Source organism: Labrus bergylta, chromosome 18 (genome assembly GCF_963930695.1).
Source record: "Labrus bergylta chromosome 18, fLabBer1.1, whole genome shotgun sequence".
In the NCBI taxonomy this organism is placed as follows: domain Eukaryota; kingdom Metazoa; phylum Chordata; class Actinopteri; order Labriformes; family Labridae; genus Labrus; species Labrus bergylta.
This window is the reverse complement of record NC_089212.1, coordinates 1,862,235-1,876,213: the sequence shown is the minus strand read 5'-3', so window position 1 is coordinate 1,876,213 and position 13,979 is coordinate 1,862,235. Positions and strand designations below refer to the sequence as shown.

The 13,979-nt window shown below is 40.0% G+C and overlaps 1 protein-coding gene across 4 annotated transcripts in view; it reads left to right on the top strand.

Moving 5' to 3' along the window:
* Positions 1–13,979, top strand: part of lrfn5a (leucine rich repeat and fibronectin type III domain containing 5a) — a 141,593-nt gene that overhangs the window by 7,207 nt on the left and 120,407 nt on the right. For 2 of the 4 annotated variants that reach the window (XM_020648464.3, XM_065966414.1), the window contains exon 1: positions 3,462–4,448. The exons of the other annotated variants lie outside the window; for them this stretch is intronic. The gene's annotated coding sequence lies outside the window, so the exon portion shown is untranslated. Of the gene's footprint in view, positions 1–3,461; positions 4,449–13,979 lie in introns of those variants that run through there. 4 annotated transcript variants of the gene reach the window in all.

Genomic DNA, 13,979 nt, shown 5'->3' with positions numbered 1-13,979 from the left:
CAGACAGCTTTCTGTATTTTCAGTGAGGTTGGGTCAATAATGCTGCTGTTTGGGAAGTGATGAATGAATCATCAAAGCATAGGTGAGTGCTTGTTAGTTAACTTTAGCTGGTTAAGGTTTTCAGTATCAGAATGTCAGATGTCACTTTCAGTCAGATATACTGGAGTGGTGTTTTTAATCAAGATAAAATATTTTAATGGCAGGCTAAGGAGAAGTCTGTTCTTTTATTCCCTCAGACTGTCAAAACATGTAGTTAGCCACAATGACCTGGCAGAGGTTGGGTCTCCATTGCGTGCTGCAGTAGGAACTATAATTATGGGAAACCTGCCTTAGTACAGTAGCCAAACATTGTTGCTCTGACAACAAAATGAGGCCCAGTTTTTTATGCCAATCATACACAACACTTTTAAATGAGCCAGATTACTGAATTGGAAGTCTTCAGTAGAGCTACAGCTGCTTATGCAATCCCTGCAACCATAGGTGCTCTCCTTCAGTAAACTTACCCTTGCTATTTTAAGACATAACCCAAACCAGGTTGACACATTAACCTACATGTTAAATAAGGAATGGCCTGTTTTGAATTAGAACCAGTGTAAGTGTAGAAGACTGCTTAATAAGCAGCTTCCTGTACATATGTAGAGCTCAAATGTCAAAATTGAAGGTCAAAAAAGCTGCTCATGGTCCAGCAAATGTTGCAATTCTATCAAGCCCCTGCAGACATTGTGGACTGTGTTCACTTTATGCTATGGCACTGTAAAGCAATACAAATGGATTTTTATTACACCCAAGTGTCCCTTAGCTGTAACAAAGTGGTATTACAGGATAGATTTTATCATAGGATTCAGACACAACTAGAAAAAAAAAAGCCTGATTAGGTTTTAAGTGGTTAATCAATTGTCGACTACCCAGATTTATGAGCACCCAGCTAACAAATGAATAGTGATTTCAGCAGGAAGCTATCCCGGCAGCCCCCTGACAATGTCTCAATGGCTTTAACAACTGTTAAGAGATCATCAATAAACTGATTGGCAGTAGCCTGAAGCTTAGATTATGCTGGTTTATTGTCATGGCCAATCATTCTGTAGCACTGAGGTTACCCTGGTCACAAGCTGCAGGACGTTCAACTGTTTAGTTAAAAAAAAGGCCACGCCAAATTTTGCTTTAACAATTACTGATTAATTGGTGATTAAAAAAAACAATCCTAATACTCAGGGGAATATTGTGAACAAGCCAATTCCTCCTGTTTTCCTAACATACATAGCAAAAAGGAAAAAAATATTTTAAAGGAGTGCAAAATAAGACTGCATAATGAATTTAAAAATGTAGCCTTTTTAAGGTGTGTAGTTGAATCATATATCCTGCTCCACACTGAATCAACTGGTCTTATATCTCTCTGGCTCAGACACTCAAGCTGTATACCTCCAGGACTTTGTTTCTGCAGACAACCATCAGGCCTATCAGCCAAATGCAGAAACCTCATATCTCCAATTTAGTTTTATGACACTGATACAGTCTCTTAGATGATAGATCAGATGCATCAGCTCAATAAACCCCATGTGAACCAAGCCTATCTAATATCAGTTGCAAGCTTAATTAAAAAAAAAAAAATCCACACTTGAATCCAAATATCTTTAGAAAATACGAGATGGAGACCCATTCACAAACAGTTTGGACTTTTTTTCCCTTCTCTCCTCCTCTCCTTTAGCATCTCTTTAACATACACACCATTTACAATATCCTGTAGCCCATAACAGCGGATATATTTAGGATTCAAAGGGCAGTCTGACGTCCTCCCCCTTCACACACAGAAACAACTTATCAGCGCCACAGTAGAGAAATGTGATGTGACGTGTGCTTTAAGCTCTTTGTTAGGGTGCTGTATACTTCCAAATGGGACAGAACAGAAGGGAAGGCGAGCGTTCTCCCTTATTCCACGCTTCACTTTTATCGACGATGCATGACTGAGAGCTAGGATATAAGTAGCCTACACTATATCCGGTGGGAGACAAAACAAAGGCCTGCTAATAAAGCTTCCCTAATAACTTGAATATTTTCCTCACAGAGCATGTTGTGGCTTCTATATTACGCGATATAGCAAAATAAGGAGGCTCTCAACAACTTCCATGCAGCGCTCAAAGCTACGTCAAGCGAAACGGGGTTATTAATGCGCAGCCCGGAAATACTGTGATTACTACTTCAAAATAAAATCACCAAGTGCCAATCGCATTTATAAAACAAGGTATGCCTTTGAGTTTGGGTTTGGCAAAGCAAGCTGGGGTAAATTCATGCCACCAGAATTATTTTCTCTGTATTGAAGGTATAACAGCCAAAAAGTAGGAAGTTTGACATTACTGATTTCAAAGCATCATCATTGCTAAAATCTACAATCCCATAAATGTACAGTCTGGCATAATATTACTTCTGCATAATATATTTTAGAGTTGTTTTGATGATGTGATTAAGATGCATGGACCAAGCAAACAATTGCAACAACCCCTGGGGTTGAAAAATTAAACCAATATGGAAATTGAAAAAAACAAACTCTGGTGTCCACTTGAGACTGGATGCCAGAGACCTGGGTGTCCTATTAACACCAATGTTAAAGTCCCCAGTTTGACAGCAGGAACAGACATGTTTACGGTCTGGTGGAAAAATAAAAAACTTTTGGTGGGCAAAGCTCATGTCTTGATTGATAGGCTACACTGTGCCTGGGTTGAATGATTATTATTTTTTTAGAAATGATAATAGTTATGTGTTGCTAGAGGCGTGGCGGTTGAAGTTGTTTACTGGGAGGCTAACGGCATACCTAAGTTCTACCTCTTTTTTGTACACTGACAGAAAGACAGTTTGAGACAGCACTAAAGATATGAAGTCCGCCATTGTTGGGCCTCAAAACTCTACTTCAGAAACCAATGGGTTACATCATGGAGAATATATCCATGCATTGTACAGTCTATAAATGTCACCCTTATACTATGTAAACTTAACTAATTCAGTGCTTCTCGTTAAATGCATGGCTGCAGTACTTCCTAGTTGGGTTGTGGTTCCCTTTTTTCAATGTGCACAGCCAACACCTTCTGTCTTTGTAATGTGTTCATCACATATAGCCTGATGTCTCCATTTATTACTGCAACACATAATATACAAATATATTGAAGTTAAATATAAGCTTAAAAAGTTAAAGGTTAAAAGGTGTGCATGGATTTGTAGGCTATTTGTTGATGCATGTCCTTTAATATTTTTTGCAATGGGCAACATTTTCACATAGGCTGGCTACCCAGAATAAAGCTGGAGCTTCTGTGACACTTTGAAAAAACTGGGGCAGTTTTTAGTCAGACACAGCTTGACTGATTCCATACCCGTCTGGTGTCAGAAACAGGTTCAGGAGTCGTAATTTAGTGACCAACAGATTTGTTTTATTTTGAAAGTAACAGCAGGAAATCAAGGTCTTCTATTTGAGCTAACTCGACGGATGTCCTGCCGGCTGCGCTGTGTGGATTAACGGTACAGCAGAAGCGACCGGTGGGGAGGATTGAGGATCAACGGGACAGTTGAGTGGGGATTTCGGTGTGTGTAACGGACGTCGGTTGTACCGGGATGTTACCTGCTCCTATTTTATTGTCTCTAAAAATTGCGATCTTTTGTCCTGTTACATACTGCAGTGGAGGCGCACGGAGTCGAGTTAACGGAGGGTGAGCGACGTAAGCAGGACACGGAGAGAGAGAAAGAGGGGGGGGGAGAGGTAGAAGCTTGCGACTGTGAAGTGTCTTTCCAAAAAAAAAACAAGCTTCATTTAAAAAGCTTTAAAGGCGTCCAACCAGGAGAGGTGCTACTGTGGATTTTCAGGAGTGTGAATCAACCTTCAAACTCTGCCTGACGCGTGGGGATGATTTGTTGGAATAATTAGACTTTTACGCCCTTTTCATCTGGGATACTTTATCTTTCTGTGGAATTCCTTCCTATTTCACCTGCTGAAGCACAGCGACCGACAGTGAAGGAGAGGAAGGAGACACTACTGCGAAGAAGAGGTGAAAAAGAGAAGACAAGAAGCCGTTAAAGGGGAAGGAGGGGGGGATAGTCTCAGTTTCTCTCGGATTTGATTCTTTCCTCAACCCGCGGATGGAGGGATGAGACCGGGAGAAAAAGACGGGGAGAGAGAGCAAGAGAGAGGAGGAAGAAGAGGGGGATGTAGTCGTCGGGCGCTGTGAGAATGCAAAACGGACGCACCCCTCTGGAAGACAGGATTGAAAAATAAACCCATACATACGGAATTAGCAACCAGGATATTTCCAATCCTTACCTCGGTATATATATGGGGCATATTCTCTTATCTGGAACCTATTTGTGTGGAGTTATAACTACAGTCAACACTATCTTTCTAATTATGGTGTTTTGGAAGACCATTTCGCACTGACACAGTACGCAGGAACCGTGACACCCGGAAAGAGGTAAAGTTTAAACTCCTGTCTATTCATTCGTGCAAAATGACCGATGAGTTTTCTTGTCCAGCTATGTTCTTTCGTTGAAGTCGTCAAATTCTCTCTCTCTCTCTCTCTCTCTCTCTCTCTCTCTCTCTCTCTCTCTCTCGCTCTGACTGTGATGGTGGAGCGAATGAAAGGTGGTTGCTGAGGGATAAAAAAAAAAAACGGCAGGTGTGGAGTTATTTATATCCTCCTGTATAGATATCTAGTCTTGATGTTGAAATGGGGCGTGGGGCGGCAGAGAGGGTGCATTTTTTGGAGGGGTGTGGGTGGGGGGAGGGGGGGGGGTATAAAGAGGGTGCTAATGTTGGTGGTTGCACATGAAACCTATCACAGAGCATGGGCAAGGTCAAAACTAGCCCGGTATAAGTTAAAAGGTCTTTCCCTCGCTCTCTCTCTCTCTCCCTCTCTCTCTCTCTCTCTCTCTCTCTCTCTCTCTCCATCTGTATGGAGGCACACGAGCAATTGAGACGGCGGTTGTTGGACGCTGAGTTCGGCTAGTTTAAGTAGGCTTCATTTCAGCGGCTCTGCACCCAGTTGAGAGCTACGAGTTAACGTCAGTGTGTCTGTGTGCACGCGCGTGTGCACGCAGGAGCGCGTGTTGCCGACGCCAATAAGAAAGAGAACTTAGGTGCGCGCGCAGCATGTCTTCAGCATCCGTAAACCATTTTAGAGGTTCACGGAGTCTACAGGATACATTTAGCAGCCTTTAGACCAGTTGTTAAAGTACTATTACACTGCGCCCACTGCGCCTTTTTGTGCGCCAACACTGCACCTGGACTGAGAGAGCGAGAGAGCGAGAGAGGGAGAGACAGAGAGAGAGACTCGCCAATAAAGCCTGTGAATTTAATAGAGTTGAGTGACAGAAGAGACAGTGTAGTCTAATGTTTCGGTGTGTACCTGTAAGGTATATATGGTGTAGGGTAACAGTTTGCAAGTTTGGACTAAAATTTGAATGCGCATTATCTGTTGACAACATTATATCGCACATGTGCGCGTGCCCTGAACCACTACCCCACCTTGTTGGCACAGTGCCAGACGATGATGATGGCGCTTGTGCATTGTCCTCTAAATTTGTGTGTAACCTTTGTGTGTTCATGCACGGAGCTATACGTTTCAAGTGATGACACTTGTGCCTGTGTGTGTGTGTGTGTGTGTGTGTGTGTGTGTGTGTGTGTGTGTGCGTGTGCGTGCATGCGCTTGTCCTGACATACAATACTGGATATCTAACACCAGTGAATGGAGCAGAGGCTCAGTACATTGCAGTTCCATTAAACAGTCCTCCTAGACTGCTGAACAGTCCACTGTAGTGATTTCAGTCAATACTCTCCATTCAACATCCACCTCCACACTGACTTTGGATTTCTCTAATTTGATATCAATAATGATTTACATATTGCTCCCTTGCTAATTTATTGTGGCCTTTATTTTCCTTTGCCAAATTAACATATTTCATTTACAAATTGAGAAACATCATAAACACCCCTTAACATTTGATTTTGTGTTCTCGCTTACAGGCTGACATTTTTTATCCATTGCAGCTCTTAAAATCTTTGTGTTGGTTGGAGCATATTCTGAGCAATCCTCACTGCAAGATAACTTTGTTTACTGTAAACATTGTATTGACAACATGACTTATTTGGAATCTAGGCAGAAACACCATCAAATAGGTTGAAAATCTGTTTAAACTGACTTCCTTTACAACAGATCGCTCATAGGCAAAATTGGATATTTCTGCCTGTTATTGCCTTCATGGCTTAACATCTCAAAATGATGTTTATATGTTATTATATGTTATTAACTGCTGTTGCCTGCCTACTGCTTATTCTTCTGGTCTTATAATCTATGTATTTTGTCTTCGTTGTTTTTTGTCTTTTTTGTCTCTTATTTGTTTTAATTGTACTCTCGATGTCATTGTAAATGAGGGCTTGCCCTCAATGATTTCTCGAGCATAAATAAAGGTAAAATGAAATATATATATATATATGGACATTTGTAATTCAATATTAAATGGCTGGAAGGTTTAAGCATAAAATTGAAGCCTAAATATGGATGTCTCCCAGAAACACAAATAAATGATTCTTTGATTCATGATTTTGGATTTTACTGCTTGGTTCATTAGCTGTAACATATTCTCTATGATGGAGGCACAACACAGAGATTCAAAATAGCAAAAATGAGGATTCATTGTTTTTTCAGTGGGATATGTGCTAAATATAGACTGATGTTGCTGACCCTCTGACCATGAGATGAAAATGGAGAAAGTAACTGGTCGGGCAAATTGTTTGTCAGGCAGTTAGGCATGTTTTTGAGTGTATAAGATATTTGAAAATGAGCATTGACTGTATGCATTTTCCTGGTCTTCTATCTATACCCCTTTAAATGTGTTTCCCAGAGCACTTGCACTGAAAATAATGACATCAATTTTACATGTGGACATCGAAGTAGGTTCTGTTCACAAAAGTTCTCACAAAGACAAGTCAAGTGTCACAAAGGCATTCTTGTCATAATGAAAACAAATCTGAAAGGCTTTGATTGACTCCCATTCTGAATGTCACCTGGAGATGCAAATAAGTGCAAATCTAAAATTAAAAATTTAAGAAATAATAATATCAGGAAAGAAGAAGAAGCAAAGTGAGGCTTCCTGAATGGTGAGTGGGGGTTAAGGTGTCGGCAGGGAATGTGGATTAGATCTGCTGATCAGTCGGATAGCCTGAGGATAAAAGCAATCCTCTCTACAGTCTTTACCACTCTCTGCAGGCGTCCATGCTGCTGCTGTATCCATACCGCACTGATGCACTAATGTAGCTTAGTCTATATGCTGTATGAGATGTTTTGGTTTCTCAGCAAATGAGAATTTATTCAAATGAATGTTTACTAAATCAGCAGGAAAATGTCTTAATTACAAATTAATATTTTTGAAAGAATTGTCTGTTTTAGAGTTTAATTTGTCTCTAATTTAGGACTCTGACAGGTCATGACATGTTTCCCCACCCCTCTGTTCCCTTGGCGCTATCTTCTGCTAGATTGGAGTTGCATCAGTTTGTACCGGTACAGTGGCTCGCATTGATTGATCAAGGCAATAAATTTATGCACACGAGCCACTCATGCTGGTGCTAATGGCCCGTGGATATGGCGGCATTATGCAAATGCTTCCCTGGCTCTAGAAAAAGAGTGTGGGTGACTGAGCAAGGGAGAGAAACTGGTGATTTTCACTCCATTTTAGTTGCATTTAGCCTCCGATTTATGCCTAAAAGGAGTGGTTTGCCGTGCCATTAGCTACAGGATGAATAGCAGTGCATTTGTTTCACAGATTATTCTTTGAGATTTTAAACTGGGCAATGTAAGACTGGGGAAGAAAAAGGGTTCTATTTTAAAGCTACCTCTGCCTCTCATTTAGTTATTCACATTTAATTTGCTGTAGTGGCATCAGTGCCAAATGAAAAGTGTTGGAAGTGCCATCTGGTCCATGCTGTGACTTCGCTGTGTGTTTGTGTTACTACCCTGATAATGAAAGATCATTTCCTATTCCATAATAGGGTGTATGGTTGGAAACTGATGTGAGGCAGAAGTATCCCACCTGTCCTGAATTTCCACCTATCTCTCATTATTAATTGCCACTCTTATCCCAACAAATCCCCCCCCCCCGGAAAAAAAAAGAAGAAAATCTGAACTTTTATCACACTGTAACACTAGATGGGGGGGGGGGGGGGTTATTATACCTGTCTTTCTTCTTGCCCTCTGTTTATCTTCTCTCTGTGACTTTCTCTCTCTCTTCCACTCTCTGTTAAGCTATCTGACAGAGGGCTGCAGGATCCTGTGGAGTGGGTGGTGGAGCTCTAATTCAATTTATTCTGCTGCTCGAAGACAGACAGAGGGAGCAGGAAAGAGACAGAGAGAGCAAGAGAAAGAGGGAGATAGGGAGGAGGACCACAGATGTTAGGGAGCATTTCCTATTAGCAGTGGAGAGGCAGGCCTTACAGGAGCCTGACACTGTGACTTCTGGATTGATTCTGTGGGTGACAAAAGTGTGTGTGTGTGTGTGTGTGTGTGTGTGTGTGTGTGTGTGTGTGTGTGTGTGTGTGTGTGTGTGTGTGTGTGTGTGTGTGTGTGTGTGTGTGTGTGTGTGTGTGTGTGTGTGTGTGTGTGTGTGTGTGTGTGTGTGTGTGTGTGTGCGTGCGCGTGCGTGCGTGTGTGTGAGAGAGTTTATGTGACTGTGGTTATTATAAAGAAAACAATATGTCTTTAAAATGTCATCACTGAATCTGACACAAAGGCAAATAATCTTTACTTCCTCCATCACTCAGTTATCTGCCAAAACAAGAATTACTGACAACTCAGACTTTATTTAATTGCATTTAGGAAAAACATCATTGGTTGTCACGTTCAATGATTGATTTAGAACAGACAATGACATCATAAAATTGCTCTGAAATTATATTTCCCAAACAACACCAAAAAAAAGTAAACCTAAGCAAGGATTTTAGGATCTTGATCATGAAAAACATCCATCATGGTCTATTCATCGTCATTTACTTGTTTGGATTCAACCTCTCAATCTCAAAATGCTTTATAGGTGCAGAAACCAGCTAATGTGTCCCTCAGGGTTCTATTTCAGGTCCTCTTATTTTCTGCCTGATTTGATAAAGAGCTTTGAAAGGTTGAATTTCTTGTTTAGAATTGACTCTCTTTGATCCACATTTGCATCTGAAAATCCCTGATTTAAGAGTGGAAGATCTTTTTTATGACTGAATTTAACCAAATGCAGTGCCTGCCATAGGTAAAAATCAAAATAACCCCAAATCATGATCATTTGTTTTACTTAATACATTACTTTATTGTTAACTAAAGGGCTGCATTACATAACTTCTGTTGTTTTGATGTAATTTGGAACATCTACAAGCTAATTTTATGTTATGAATTTAATGGGTCTTCCTAGCAACTCATGATATCCATGAATCAGCCAGCACACCTCACTCTCTCAACCCAACAATTTATTTCTCTCCTCAGTTGTCTCACTTCAGTGTCAATAAAAGCAAGAAGGCCTAAAAAAACCAGCAGCAATCTTTACAGGTCAATCTTTTATATGGCCCTTTACTTCATCCACAGTTTCAAATCATATATTCCTAATATGTGTGTGTCATATTCACAAAGGCTTTGGTAATCCATATCACCAAAATATGTTTTTTTTTGTGTAAAAAGACATGGGCTAGGTATAACATTATGATGTAAATTTTTTTTATTCACAAACAGAAACTAGTGCTTCTAGACTCTGTTGCCACTGTTGATGAATCACAATTACTCCAAATACATAGCCTGCCAACACAGGATTAGTCTTTGGCTGGCTGGTAGCTCTAGTTAAGTTCCTGCTTAAAATCCATTACAAGGTCGTTAATTACATTAGAGTAGATTTGTGTTGTTGTTGTTGTGGTGGCAGTTGTGTGCGTGGCATCTTCTTGGAATTGTACCTCATCTGCTGTGTTTGCAGTCCTTTGTGGTCAAAGTGGTGACTTGTATTACTTCATTCTGTTGGATGCCACATGTTTATTTAGTTGAATATATTTGTTGTACTGTCGTCTTTTCCCTTGCTGTGTGAGTTAAATGACTCTCACGCATTCAGTCCCTCGACCAACCCGCCTCTCTTTGCACACCTGCTGTTTCAAAATCATCCGTGACATGTCTGACACTAGATCTCGCTTTAGGATGCCAGCATGGAGGATGTCTGTGTACATGTGTGTGTCTGTGTGAGCGTGATGGTGGGAGCATGGAGAGTGGGTGACATGACAGATGTGAGACATGTCAGCCGATAATGAGCTGTGTTCAGGACAGATAACTCTGGGTGAATGTGACACAATACAGACAGTCTTTTGGCTCTCTGCCCACTCCCACTGTCTGTCCTTATTTCTGTCTATATATGCATAGAGATAAGCAACAACGTCGTTTGTATATTTGAAGATGATTTTATTTTGTCTTATGACCTCGTACAATGAATTTATGTCTTTCTGATTAAAGTCTGAACAGTATTTTGTTGTCTTTCTAGATTGTGTTTGTATCTTGTGCATAAATCATCTCACAACCCCTTAGATTTATCTTGCTACCCTTATTGCGGACAGTGACATCAAGTAGATACTTTGATTGACAGTTATTATTTGTCTGAACAGCAGCCAGTTTCAGTTAAAGTTTGGACATTTGAGAAATGATCTACTTTGTACAATGATGATACAAAATAGCAATATGTATTAGCTTTTTGTCTAATCTCTGCCTTAAAGCTGGAGGCAGATGTAGGCAGCAGTTTTCCATGTGGTTTGCATTGTATGTCTACCATGTATATATATATATATTTATATATTTTTTTTTACATTTGATTACTTTATCCTAACTGCAACTTCAAACAGAAGAAGTTGGAAGTTTTTATTTTATTGTTGTGTCATACATACATTAGTATGCCCAGCCCGCATGCCGTATATGACACCGTGAATTAAAACATTCCAGTCTGAGTGCAGTGATCTATACAATGTCATGGAACAAAAAGAGAAAGCAAAAGCAAGACAAACCCTTAATGAACAGAATATCTTGTCTTATTTCCCAAGCTTTTGAGACAAAATCAACTAGCTTAAACACACTCAAACAGCCATACAAGATTTTGCACAACTGTCCATCCCAATATTTCAGGTTTTTGAGGAGCTCTTTCATGAAACAATACTTCACTTAAATCATCATATTTTGTACAATGCACAAGAAAATGGGACTCAGTTTCCACTTCGTCCAAAATCACACATCTCACAAAGTCGGTTTTCTTCGAGAATGTTTTTTTTATACAGAATACATTTTGATCCAAATTTTGTGCAATGTCTGTGCACTATATTTGGAACAAGAGTCTTGGCATAATATCTGCAGGCATTTATTATAGGTGGTATGAATGCTTTACCAATGAGTTGCATATAAATTACCCATTAAGATGAGTCATCTCAGTTTATTTTGAATTTGTCACGCAGGCTTTCCAGCCGATACAGAACTATGTTCCATTGCAATACTTATAAATACTGTTACCAGGGGATTCAACTATCAGACAGTTAATGCATTCTATTGAAGTAGCCCACCACCCACCACCCACATGAACACTGCTTTTAATAAAACATGCTAACAGCACAGTAGTTTTTCTACAAAAAAAAAAAAAACAAGTGTGCAATGTGTGACACATCAGTTCTAGAGAAAGCTTTTATATGCTGAGAGAGAAGCTTTGTAGAATTATTGAGAAATCCACTTTTTAGAAGAAGCTATTGCAGGATCAGACTGGGGCACAAACATTTAAAAAATACTCTTACACATGTCGACATTATCTTAACTACAATACACTGTTATCCAGCACCATAAGGCGGCCCAGGGTGGCGAACAACAACCAACAAATTCACCCAATAAAGCACATAAAACACCTTAACATAGTCAAAACGAAGGGATCTAAATAAGACATAAATATTACTAAATAGTTAACACAAGTCTAAATCAATAAGACAACATACAATCCCTGACTGAGAGGGAGTCACAGCAGTCACCACTCCAAAAGCCTCTCTCTTCCTAAACTCACCACTGAGACCAGGTGTATCTCATTGAGTATTCAGTAGCTTCACCTGGGCAGAGCTGGAGAAAACAGAAGGGGAGAAGGGACAAGCAGCAGAGGGAATAACATCAGGGTGTAACAAACACAGGACTTGATGTGCAGTGTAAATGCAGCCCAATATTACCTGCACATCCTGGCCTCCCCGTTAGCATACAGTGTGCATCCTTACCTGTCTCTGCTTTCAGAAGAGCTGCAGACTTGCTGAGTATGGGAAACTCTAGATGCCTGTTAGTCCTCAGCCTGGGACAGCAAAGCATGCTGACAATTTGTGTGGTCTGTGTTTCTGCAGAGCTGCATTTGTATGTTGTGCTTAACCAACTTGTCATGTCCATTGTGCATGACATTTTTGTTTTTCTTTGAGGATTTACATAAAACAATCAACACTTCTTTTCCCTCTGAAAATGGCATTGCTTGGGAAAAAAAACCATGACAAGAACATCCAGTGGGAGAGAAAACAACTAAAAATACCTGGTGTGCAAAAGCAGCACAATCCACTGACAGAGAGCACTAACAGACAATTTGAAAAAAAATATACAATGATTATTTCTTTCACATCCGGTCTCCTTTCTGTCTCATTTTCTTCAATCAAGGTAGAATCCTAAAATCAGCCTCATTAAATGTAGAAGGTAAAGACTAATCGTCTGTAGTTGTGTTGTTGTTCTCTACACATACAGTCTCTAAGAAGAAAAAAAAACTCCCGAGGCCATTTCCATAAATAACAACGTGCTCTCAACTTGTCAGGTTAAATAACAAATAAAAACATTTGAAATCAAACATAACTTAAAGCGCACAGCTCTGTTTGTGATGGTTGCAGATTTAAGATAATAAATAAACAGCTATATGTTCATTACAGCGATGGTGATACTTTGATTCATTGTACACATTCTTTAGATTTACACACTGACATTTGTTTAAATATATAACTCCATTCAAATGAAGACATGAAGATTATGGATAGTAAATGAGGAAGCTTTGATTCCCAATGGGTATAATGGTTGACTGCAATAGCAGAAAAATGGCTTTAGGATAGAACATAATGGGGCAGCTTTGGATCAGTGGTAGGGTCGGTCGTCTCTCATTAGGGGGTTCGATCCCCAGCCACATGTCCAATGTGTCCTTGGGCAAGACACTTAACCCCTAGTTGCTCCTGCTGCTTCGTATTAATGTGTATGAATGTGGTGAGTTACTTCTGATGGTGAAGTCCATTAACCATTTACTGTAATATATTGTGTGAAGGCAACACCAAAATGGTATAAGGTAAGATTAAACTTAAATCTGACTGAATATATTTGGAAGAATATGTTTCTGTCTGATCAGTTAAAATTAATTTTAAATGTAAATAATTACAGGGAAGGTAAAATGGTGATTTTGAGCTGTGCAGTATGTGTGTTTGGGGGCATTTACATCCATATCACTATGGGTAGTGCGGTGTTACTAAGGTTCTGGATATGGACCATTGAGTGACAATAGACAAATGATAGTAATCAGCCAAAAACAAATAAAAGAGGACTCTTTCTGTCATTCTAATTACTTCAGCAGTGTGACGTCAAGCCACCAGAATGAGCAGGTCATGAGTGATGAATGGTGGTGTGTTCAGGGGCAACAGCCGGACTGAAAACTAGCGACTAGATTAAATGGTGCATTTAATTAAGAGGCTTGGGATCAGGATGTCAGAGATCAGTCTTGGCCCATGCCAACAGTAGCTACATTTAGCCTAACTTGTTAGTGAGTGCCATCTGTTCACACACAGATTAACGCTACACAGAAGGAGTTATCTTACGGGTACATTGGTTCTGGCTGTTATCAGAAAACCTTCTTCCTTTAGAACAAATTTGAGTCCAGTGATCCAAACTGGGTGGGGGGAAACTTATGAAAGTTCA